The sequence below is a fragment of the Pongo abelii genome, chromosome 11 (genome assembly GCF_028885655.2).
Source record: "Pongo abelii isolate AG06213 chromosome 11, NHGRI_mPonAbe1-v2.0_pri, whole genome shotgun sequence".
NCBI lineage: Eukaryota > Metazoa > Chordata > Mammalia > Primates > Hominidae > Pongo > Pongo abelii.
Genome location: NC_071996.2, coordinates 1,866,139 through 1,878,353, shown reverse-complemented (window position 1 = coordinate 1,878,353; position 12,215 = coordinate 1,866,139).

The following is a 12,215-nucleotide window of genomic DNA, read 5'->3' as shown; positions in this document are numbered from 1 at the left end:
CAATTCCATTCCATTCCACTTTCTATTCCATTCCATTCCACATTCCTTTCCATGACATTCCATTCCGTTCTACATTGCATTACACATTCCAAAGCGTTCCATTCCACATTCCATTCCATTCGCATTTCCATGCCATTCCATTCCATTCCAATCCGCATTTCATTCCACATTCCATTCAATGCCATTCCACTTTCCATTCCATTCCATTCCACACTCCATTCAACATTCAGTTCCACGCCATTCCATTCCTTTCCACATTCCATTCCACATTCCATTCCATTCCATTCTGCATTCCATTCCATTCCATTCGACATTCCATTCCATTTTATTCCACATTCCGTTCCATTCCCATCCATTCCATTCTGCATTCCATTCCATATTCCATTCAATTCCATTCCACATTCCATTCCATTCCATTCCACTTTCCATTCCACATTCCATTCCTTTCCATTGCACATTCCATTGCATATCATTCCACATTGAATTCCACATTCCATTCCAATCCACTTCACATTCGATTGCACATTCTATTCAGTTCCACATTCAATTCCACATTCCATTACACTCCATTCCAAATTCCATTCCAAATTATATTCCACATACCATTCCATTCCATTCCACTCCATTATACATTCCATTCCACATTCAATTCCATTCCATTCCACATTCCATTCCACATTCCATTCCACTCCATTAGACATTCCATTCCACATTCAATTCCATTCCATTCCACATTCCATTACACATTCCATTACACATTCCATTACACATTCCATTCCATTCCATACCATTCCATTCCATTTTCCTTTCCTTTCTATTCCATTCCTCTTTCCCTTCCATTCCATTCCGCTCTCCATTTCAAATTCCATTCCATGTTCCATTACACGTTCCATTTCACATTCCATTGCATTCCATTCCACATTCAATTCCACATTCAATTTCATTCAATTCTCCCTTTCATTCCATCCCACATTCCATTCCACATTCAATTTCATTCAATTCCACCATTCATTCCATTCCAAATTCAATTACATTCCATTCCACGTTCCAAGCCATTCCATTCCATGTTCAATTCCATTCCATTCAACGTTCCATTCCGTATTCCATTCCATTCCACATTCCAATCTATTCCATTCCATATTCCATTCTATTCCATTCCACTTTACTTTGGAATTCAATGGAATGTGTAATGGAAAGGAAGGGAATATGGAATGAAATGGCATGTTATGAAATATGGAATGGAAATGAATGTTGTGGAATGGAATTGAATATTATGGAATGGAAAGTGGGATTGAATGGAATGGAATGTGGAATAGAGTGGAATGAATCATCCAATGGAAAGTGAAATGGAATGTAGAATGGGAGGTGGAATGGAATGCTGAATATAATGAGGAATGGAAAATTATGGAATGTGGAATTGAATGGAATGGAATGTGTAATGGAATGGAATGGAATATGGAATGGAATGAAATGGAAATTTGAACGGAATGTGGAATGGAATGGAAAGGAATGTGGAAAGGAATGGAACGGAATGTGGAATGCAATGTCGAACGCAATGTGGTATGGAGTGGAATGGAATGGAATGTGCAATGGAATGGAATACAATGTGGAATGGCAGAGAATAGTATGGAATGCGGAATGGAATGGAATGGAACGGGGAATGGAATGTGGAATTGAATGTGGAATGCAAAGTGGAATGGAGTGGATTGTAATGCAATGTGGAATGGAATGTGGAATGCAATGAAATGGAATGTGGAATGGAACGTAATTTAATGTGAAACAGAATGGAACATGGAATGGAAAGTAATGCAATGTGGATTGAAATGGAATGGAATGTGGAATGGAATGTGAAATGGGATGTATAATGGAATGTGGAATGGAATGAAATGGATCATGGAATGGAATGAGATGGAAAATGGAATGGAAAGGAATGGGCAGTGCAATGGAATGTGGAATGGAAAGTGGAATGGAATGTGCCATGTAATGCGGAATGGAAAGTGGAATGGAGTGGACAGGAATGTGGAATGGATCGTGGAATGGAATGGAATGGAACGTGTAATGGAGTGTGAATTGGAATTTGGAAGGGAACATGGAATGCAACGTGGAATGGAATGCAATGCAACCTGGAATGGAACGTGTAAAGGAACGTGGACAGGAACGTGGAATGTAACCTGGAATGGAAAGGAATGGAATGTGGAATGAAATGAAATGAAATGTAATGGAATGTGGAATGGAACCGAATGGAAATTGGAGTGGAATTTGTAATGGAATGGTGGAATGGAACGTGAAATGGAATGGAATGGAATGTGGAGCGGAAAGTGGAATGGAATGGAATGGAACACAGAATGGATCATGGAATGCAAGGTGGAATCGAATGGAATGGAACGAGGAAAGGAATGTGGAAAGGAATGTGGAAAGGATTATAATACGGAAAGGAATGGAATGAAAGGTGGAATGGAATGGCATGTATAGGGGAATTTAATGCAAAGGAATGTGTAACGGAATGTCAAATGCAATGCGAAATGGAAAGCGGAATGAAATGTGGAATGGAACAGAATGGAACATGGAATGGAATGGAATGGAACGAGGAACGGAACGTGGAATGGAACGTGGAATTGAATGTCGGATGGAATGTAATGGAATGTGGAATGGAATGGATTGGAATGTGGAATGGAATCTGGAATGGATTGTGGAATGGACTGTGTAATGGAAAGGAATGGAATGTGGAATGGAATGCAGTGGAATGGGGAATGGAATGTAGAATGTAATGTGGAATGGGAAGGAATGGATTGTGGAATAAACTGTGGCATGGAAAGTTGAATGCAATAGATTGGAATATGGAAAAGAATGTAGAAATTAATTGAAAGTAACGTGGAATGGAAAGTTTAATGGAAAGTGAATGGAACGTGGAATGGAATGTGGAATGAAATGGAATTGAATGTGGAATCGAATGGATTGGAATGTGTAATGGAATGTGAAATGGAATGTGGAATGGAATTTTGAATGGAAAGGAATGGATGGTGGAATGGAACGTGGAATGGAATGTGGAATGGAATGGAATTGAATGTGCAAAAGAATAGACTTTGAAGCAGAAAGAAATGTGGAAGGGAATGCAATACAATGTGGAATGTAACGCAATGGAATGTGGAACACAATGTGGAATGGAATGTGAAAAGGAATGGAATGGAATGTGGAATGGAATGTGGAATGCAGTGTGAAATTGAATAGGGAATGTAACGAAAGGAAATGTGGAATGGAAAGTGGAATGGAGTGTGTAGTCTAATGTGGAATTGAACCGAATGAAATGTCGAATGGAATGTGGTATGGAATGTGGAATGGAATGTGGAATGGAAAGTGGAATGGATTGGAATGGAACGCTAAATGAAATGGAATGGAACGTGGAATGGAACGTGGAATGGAATGGAATGGAACATGGAATGGAACGTGGAATGGAAAGTGGAATGCAATGTAATGGATCGTGGAATGGAATGTGGAATGGAATGTGTAAAAGATTGGAATGTGGAAATGAATGGAATGGTATGGGGAATAGAAGGGAATGGAAGGTGAGATGGAATGTGGATTGGAGTCTGTAACGGAATGGAATGGAACGTGGAATGGTATGGAATGGAAAGTGGAATGAAATGTGGAATGGAAAGTGGAATGGAATGTCGGATGCAATGGAATGCAATCTTGAATGCAATGGAATGGAATGTTGAATGGAAAGTGGAGTGGAATGGAATGGAATGAAATGAAATGTGGAATGGAATGTAAAATGGAATGTGTAAAGGAATGTGGAATGGAATGTGGAGTGGAATGGTATGGAAAGAAATGTGGAATGGAATGTGAAATGGAATGTGGAAAGGAATGTGGAATGGAATGGAATGTGGAAAGGAATGTGGAATGGAATGGAATGGAATGTGGAATGGAATGTGGAATGGAATGGAATGGAATGTGAAAAGGCATGTGAAATAGAATGTGGAATGTAATGTGGAATGCAATATAGAATGATGTGGAATGGAATATGGAATTTAATGTAATGGAATTTGGAATGGAATGTGGAATGGGATGGAATTGTATGTCGAATGGAATGAAATGGATTGAAGAATAGAATGTTTAATGGAATGTGGAAAGGAATGTGGAATGGAATGAAATGGAATGTGGAGTGGAATGTCGAATGGAATGGAATGCAATGTGAAATGGAATGTGGAATGGAATGTGGAAAGGAATGTAATGTAATGTGGAATTGTATTCAATGGAATCTGGAATGCAATCGAATGGAATGTGGAATGGAATGGAATGCAATTGAAAGGAATGTGGAATGGAATGGAATGGAATGTGGAAAGTAATGGAATGGAATGTGGAATGGAAAGGAATGGATGCGGAATTGAAGTTGGAATGGAATGGAATGGAATGTGGTAAGGAATGTGGAAAGGAGTGGACTGGAAAGTGGAATGGAAGATGCAATGTAATGGAATGGAATGGAATGAAACATGGAATGAAACGTGGAATGGATCGTAAAATGGAACGTGGTATGTAATATGAAATGGAATTTGTACTGGAAAGTGGAATTGAAGATGCAATGGAATGGAATTGAATGTGGAATGGAATGGCATGTAACAGAATGTTTAATGGAATGGAATGCAATGTAGAATGGAATATGCAATGGAAAGTGATGGAATATGGAATGGAATGTGATGCAATGTGGAATGAAATGTGGAATAGAATAGTATGGAATGTGGAATAGAATGGAATGGATTGTGGAAAGAAATGGAATGTAATGTGGAATGTAATGGAATGGAATGTGGAATGGAATGTAATGGAATGGAATGTGGAATGGAATGGAATTGATTGGTATGGAATGTGGAATGGAATGCAATGGAATGTGGAATGGAAAGTGGAATGGAATGGAATGGAAAATGGAATGAAACGTGGAATGGAAAGTGTAATGGAACATGCAAAGGAACGTGGAATGGAAGATGTAATGATGTGAATAATGGAATGGAATAGAATATGGAATTAAATGGAGTGGAATGTGGTATTCAACAGAATGGAATGGAATGTGGAATGGAATGGACTGGAATGGGATGGAATGGAATGTGGAATGGAATGGAATGGAATGTGGAAGGGAATATGGAATGGAATTGGAAGCAATTTGGAATGGAATGTGTAATAGAATGGAATGGAAAGTTGAGTGGAATGTGGAGTGGAAGGGAATGTGGAATGGAATGGAATGGAATGTGTAATGGAATGAAATGGGATTTAATGTGAAATGGACTAGAATGGAATGGAAAGCAATGTGGAATGCAATGGAATGGAACGGTATGGAAGGTGGAATGGAATGTGGAATTTAATGGAATGAAACGTGGAATGGAATGGAACGGAAAGGAATGTGGAATGGAATGGAACTCAATGTGGAATGTAATGTAATGGAATGCGCAATGGAATGTGGAATGGAAAGTGGAGTGGAATGGAATGGAATGTGGAACAGAAGGTGGAATGGAATGGATTAGAATGTAGAATGGAATGTGGAATGCAATGGAATGTGGAAAGGAGAGGAATGTAATGTGGAATGTAATGTGGAATGGAATGGGATGGAATGTGGAATAGAATGTGGAATGGAATGGAATGAAACGTGGAATGGAATGGGCTGAAATGTGGAATGGAATGTGGAATGGAATGCTGAAAGGAACTGAATGCAATGTGGAATGGAATGGAATGGAATGCGGAATGGAATGTAAAGGAATGTGAAATAGAAAGGAAAGTAATGTGGAATGAAATGGAAAGGAATGTAGCATGAAATTGAATCGAAAGGAATGGAATGTGGAATGGAATTGAATGGAACGTAGTATGGAATGTGGTACAGAAAGTGGAATGGAATTGAACGGAATCTGGATTGGAATGTATAATGGAATGGAACAGAATGTGGAATGGAATGGAATGGAATGTGGAATGTAATTGAATACAATGGCATGGAAGGTGGAATATATTGGAATGGAATATGGAATGGAGTGGAATTGAATATAGAATGGAATGGAAAGGAATGGAATGTTTAATGGAATGGAATGGAATGTGGAATTGAATGGAATGTGGAATGGAATGTGAAATGGAATGCGGAAAGGAATGCAATGCGGTAAGAAGTGGAACGTGGAATGTAATGTGGAATGGAATGTGGAATGGAATGAGAAATGGAAAGGAATAGAATGTGTAATGGTACGTGGAATGGATCAGATTGAAATGTGGAATGGAATGTGGAATGGAAAGGAATGGAATGGAATGTGGAATGGTATGTGGAATGGAATATGCAATGGAATGAGAAATATAATGGAATGGAATGTGGAATGGTATGTGGAATGGAATGGATTGAAATGTGGAATGGAATGTGGAATGGAATGGAATGTAAAGTAATGAGGAATGAAATTGAATGGAACATGAAATGGAAAGAGGAAAGGAACGTGGAAGAGAATGTGGAATGTGGAATTAAATGGAATGGAAAGTGGAATGGAATCGAATGATATCTGGAATGGAACGGAACAGATTGCAATGTGGAATGGAATGGAATGTGCAATGGAATGGAATGTGGAATGGAATGGAATGGAATGGAATGGAAAGGAATATGGAATTGAATGGAATGGTATGTGGAATGGAATGGAATGGAAACTGGAATGGAATGTGGAATGGAAACTAATGTGAATTGGAATGGGGAATGGATAGGAAAGGAATGTGGAATGGAAGGGAATGTAATGTGGAATGGCATGCAATGGAATGGATTTGAATGTGGAATGGAATGGAATGGAATGTAGAATGGAAAGGAATCGAATGTGGAATGGAATGGAATGGTGTGGAATGTGGAATGGAAAGGAATGGAATCTGGGATGGAATGCTATGGAATGTGGAAAGTAAAGAAATGGAATGTGGAATAGAATGAAATGGAATGGAATGTGGAATGGAAAGGAATAGAATGTGGAATGCAACGCGGAATGGAATGGAATTGAATGTGGAATGGAACTTGTAATGGAATGGAATGGAACCTAAAATGGAATATGGAATGGAAAGTGGAATGCAATGTGCAATGGAACTTGGAATGCAATGTACAATAGAAAGTGGAATGGAACGTGGAATGGAATGGAATGGAGGGTGGAATGGAATGTGGAATGGAATGGAACGGAACATGGAATGGAACATGGAATGGAATGTGGAATGGAACGTGAAATTAAACGTGCAATGGAATGGAATGGAATGGAACGTAGAATGGAACGTGGAATGGAATGTGGAATGCAACGTTAAATTAAACGTGTCATGGAATGCAATAGAATGTGGAATGCAATGTGGAATGGAATGTGGAAGGGAATGGAATTGAATGGAATGTGGAATGGAATGGAATGGAATTGAATGTGGAATGAAATGTGGAATTGAATGTGGAATGGAACGTGGAACAGAACGCGGAATGGAACGTGGAATGGAACGAGGAATGAAATGGAATGGAATGTGGAATGAAATGTGGAATGGAACGTGGAATGGATTGGAGTTGAATGTGGAATGGAACTTGGAATGGAATGTGGAATGGAATGTGGAATGGAAAGGGGAATGGAATGTGGAATGGAAATTGGAATGGAATGTAAAATAGAACGTGGAATGGAACGTGGAATGGAATGGAATGGAAGGAGGAATGGAACGTGTAACGGAATGGAACGGAACGTGGAATAGAACGTGCAATGGAAAGTGGAATGGAACGTGAAATGCAACGTGGAATGGAATGGAATGGAATGTGGAATGCTATGTCGAATGGAATGTGGAATGGAATGTGGAATGGAATGGAACGGAAAGGAATGTGGACTGAAATGTGGAATTGAATGTGGAATGGAACGTGGAATGGAAAGTGGAGTGGAACATGGAATGGAACGTGGAAGGAAATGGAACGGAATGTGGAATGGAATGTGGAATGGAATGGAATGGAATTTGGAATGGAATTTGGAATGGAATGCAAGGTGAAATCGAATGTGGAACAGAATGGAATGGAAAGTTTAAATGGAATGGAATGCAATGTTGAATGGAATGTGGACTGCAATGGAATGCAATGTGGAATGGAATGGAATGGAATGTGGAATGGATGGGGTATACAATGGAATGGAATTTGGAATGGAATGTGGAAAGCCATGTGGAATGGAATGTGGAATTGAATGGAATGCAATGGAATTTGGAATGGAAAGTGGAAAGGAATGTAGAATGGAAGGGAATGGAATGTGGAATGGAGTGTGGAATGGAATGCGGAAGGGCACGTTAAATGGAATGAAATGAAATGTGGAATGGAATGAGGAATCGAATGTGGAAAGGAATGGAATGGATTGCGGAATGGAATGTGGAATGCAGTGCAATGGAATGTGGAACGGAATGTGGAATGGAATGCGGAATGGAATGTGGAATGGAACCTGGAATGGAACGTGGAATGGAATCGATTGGAATGGAACGTGGAATGGAAAGTGGAATGGAACATGAAATGGAATGTGAAATGGAACGTGGAATGGAATGTGCAATGGAAAGTGGAATGGAACATGGAATGGAATGTGGAATGGAACGTCGAAAGGAATGGAATAGAATGTGGAATGGAGCTTGGAATGGAATGGAGTGGAACATGGAATCAAATACGGAATGCAAAGTGGAATGGAACATGGAATGGATTAGAATGGAAATTGGAATGCAATGGAAAGGAATGTGGAATGGCATGGAATGGAATGTCCAATGGAATGTGGAATGGAATGGAATTGAATGTGGAACGGAATGTGGAATGGAAAGGAAAGGAATGTGAAATGGAAAGAAATGGAATGTGGAATGGAATGTGGAATGGAATGTGCAATGGAATGTGGAATGGAATGTGGAATGAAATTTGCAGTGGAATGTGGAATGGAATGTGGAATGGAAAGTGGAATGGAAAGTGGAATGGAATGGAATAGAATGTGGAATGGAAAGTGGAATGGAACGTGGAATGGAACATGGAAAGGAATGTAGAATGTAATGTGGAAGGGAAAGTGGCATGCAATGGAATGGAATGTGGATTGGAACGTGGAAAGGAACGTGGAATGGAAGATGGAATGGAACATGGAATAGAAAGTGGAATGGGATGTGCAATGGAATGTGGAATGTAAAGAGGAATGGAACGTGGAATGGAAGATGGAATGGAACATGGAATAGAAGGTGGAATGGGATGTGCAATGGAATGTGGAATGTAAAGTGGAATGGAGAGAAATGTAACATGGAATGGAACGTGGAATGAAACGGAATAGGAAGTGGAATGGAACGTGGAAGACAACATGGAAAGGAATGTGGAATGGAACATGGAATGGAATGTGGAATGTAATGTGGAAAGTAATGTGGCATGGAATGGAATGTAATGGAACGGAATGTGGAATGGAAAGTGCAATGGTTCCTGTAATTGAACGTGGAATGTATCGTGGAATGGAACTGGAAGGGAATGTGGAATGTGGAATGGAATATGGAATGGAACGTGAAATTGAATGCATTCGAATGTTGAATGGAACGTGGAATGGAATGGAATGGAATGTGCAACGGAACGTGGAATGGAATGGAATGGAAAATAGAATGGAATTGAATGGAATGTGGAGTGGAAAGGCATGGAACGTGGAATGGGACGTGGAATGGAACATGGAATTCAACGTGGAATGGAGAGTGCAAAGGAATGTCGATTCGAATGGAATGGAATGTGAAATGGAATGGAAAGGAATGGAATGTGGAATGGAAGGTAGAATGGAAAGTGGAATAGAATGGAATGGAACGTGGAATGGAATGTGGAATGGAATGGAATGGAACGTGGAATTGAATGGAATGGAACGTGGAATGGAATGTGGAATGAAATGGAATGGAATGTGGAATTTAATGGACTGGATAGTGGAATGGAATGTGGAATGCAATGGAATGGAACTTGGAATGCAACGTGGAATGGAAAGTGGAATGGATCATGGAATGGAACCTGGAATGGAATGGAATGGAATGTGGAATGGAATGGAATGGAATGTGGAAAGGAAAGGAATGCGACCTGGAATGGGATGTGGAATGGAACATGGAAGGTGACGTGGAATGGAAAGTGGAATGGAATGTGGAATGGAATGGAATAGAATGGAATGGAATGCGGAAAGCAATGGAATGAAAGGTGGAATGGAATGGAATGGAATGGAATGCAGAATAGAATGGAGTGGATTGGAATGGGAAATATAATGTGGAACGGAATGTGAAATGGAATGTGGAACAGAATGAATTGGAACGCGGATGGAATGGAAAGGTACGAGGAATGGAATGGAATGGAATGGAACATTGAATGGAACGTGGAATGAAACGTGTAATGGAGCATGGAATGGAACGTGTAATGGAAAGTGGTATGAAAAGTGGAATGGAATGGAATGGAATGTGGAATGGAATGTGGAAATGAATGCAACGGAAAGAGAACAGAATGTGGAATGGAATGGAATGGAATGTGGAATGGAATGTTGAATGGAATGTGGAATGGAATGTGGAATGGAATACGGAATGGAATGTGGAATGCAACGGAATAGAATGAGGAATGGAATGTTGAATGGACTGTGGAACGGAATGTGGAATGGAATCTGGAATGGTATGTGGGGTGGAATGGAATGCAATGTGTAATGGAATGGAATGGAATGTGGAATAGAATAGAATGGAAGTGAATGTGCAATGGAATGTGGAATGGAATGTGGAATGCAATGGAATGGAATGTGGAATGCAATTGAACTTGGAATGGAATGGAATAGAATGCGGATTGGAATGGAATGGAATGGAATATGGAATGGAATGGAATGGAATGGAATGGAATGTGGAATGGAATAGAATGGAATGTGGAATGGAATGGAATGGAATGTGGAATGCAATGGAATGGAATGGTATGTGGAATTGAATGGAATGGAATGGAACTTTGAATGCAATGCAATGGAAAGGAATGTAACGTGGAATTGAATGCAAATGAACAGGGAAAGGAATGTGGAATGGAAAGTGGAATGGAATGTGGAATGGAATGAAATGAAATGTTGAATTGAATGGAATGGAATGTGGAATAGAATGGAATGGAATGGAATATGCAATGGAATGTGGAATGGAAGGTGTAAAGGAATGGAATGGAATGTGGAATGGAATTGAACTTGGAATGGAATGGATGGAATGTGGATTGGAATGGAATGGAGTGGAATGTGGAATGAAATGGATTGGAATGGAAAGGGAAATGGAATTTGGAATGGAATGTGGAGAGGAATGAAATGCACTGTGGAATGGAATGGAATGGAATGTGGAATGGATTGGAATGGAATTCAAAGTGAAATGGAATTTGCAATGGAATGTGGAATGGAAGGAAATGGAATGTGGAATGGAATAGAATGGAATGTGGAAAGGAAAGTGGAATCCAATGGAACATGCAATGGAATGTGGAAAGAAATGTGTAGTGGAATGTGGAATGGAATGTGAAATGGAATGTGGAATGGAATGTGGAATGTAATATGGAATGAAATGTAGTATGGAATGCAGAATGGAAAGGAATGAAATGTCCAAAGAATGTGGAATGGAATGGATTTTAATGCGGAAAGGAATGTGGAATAGAATGGAAAGGAATGTGAAATGAAAAGAAATAGAATGTGGAATGGAATGAGGAATTGAATGGAATGGAATTGAAAGTGAAATGGAATGGATTGGAATGTGGAATGGAATGTGCAAAGCAATGCAACATAGTGGAAAGTGGATTGGAATGTGGAATGGAATGGAATGTGGAATGGAATGGGTTGCAATGTGGAATGGAACGTGGAATGGAATGGAATGGAGTGGAATGGAAAGTGGAATGGAATGGATTGGAATGTAAAATGGAATGGGAATTGAATGGAATGCAATGTGGAATGGAATGGAATGGAATGTGTAATGGAATTGAATTGAACGTGGAATTGAATGGAATGGAATGAAATGGAACGTGGAATTGAATGGAGTTGAACGGGGAATGGAATGTGTAATTGAATATGGAATGAAATGGAATGGAGTGGAATGTGGAATGGAATGGAATGCTACGTGGAATAGAATGGAATGGAAGTGAATGTGCAATTGAATGTGGAATGGAATGAGGAATGGTGTGGAATGCAATGTGGAATGGAATTGAACTTGGATTGGAATGGAATGGAATGTGGATTGGAATGGGGTTTGGAATGGAATGGAAT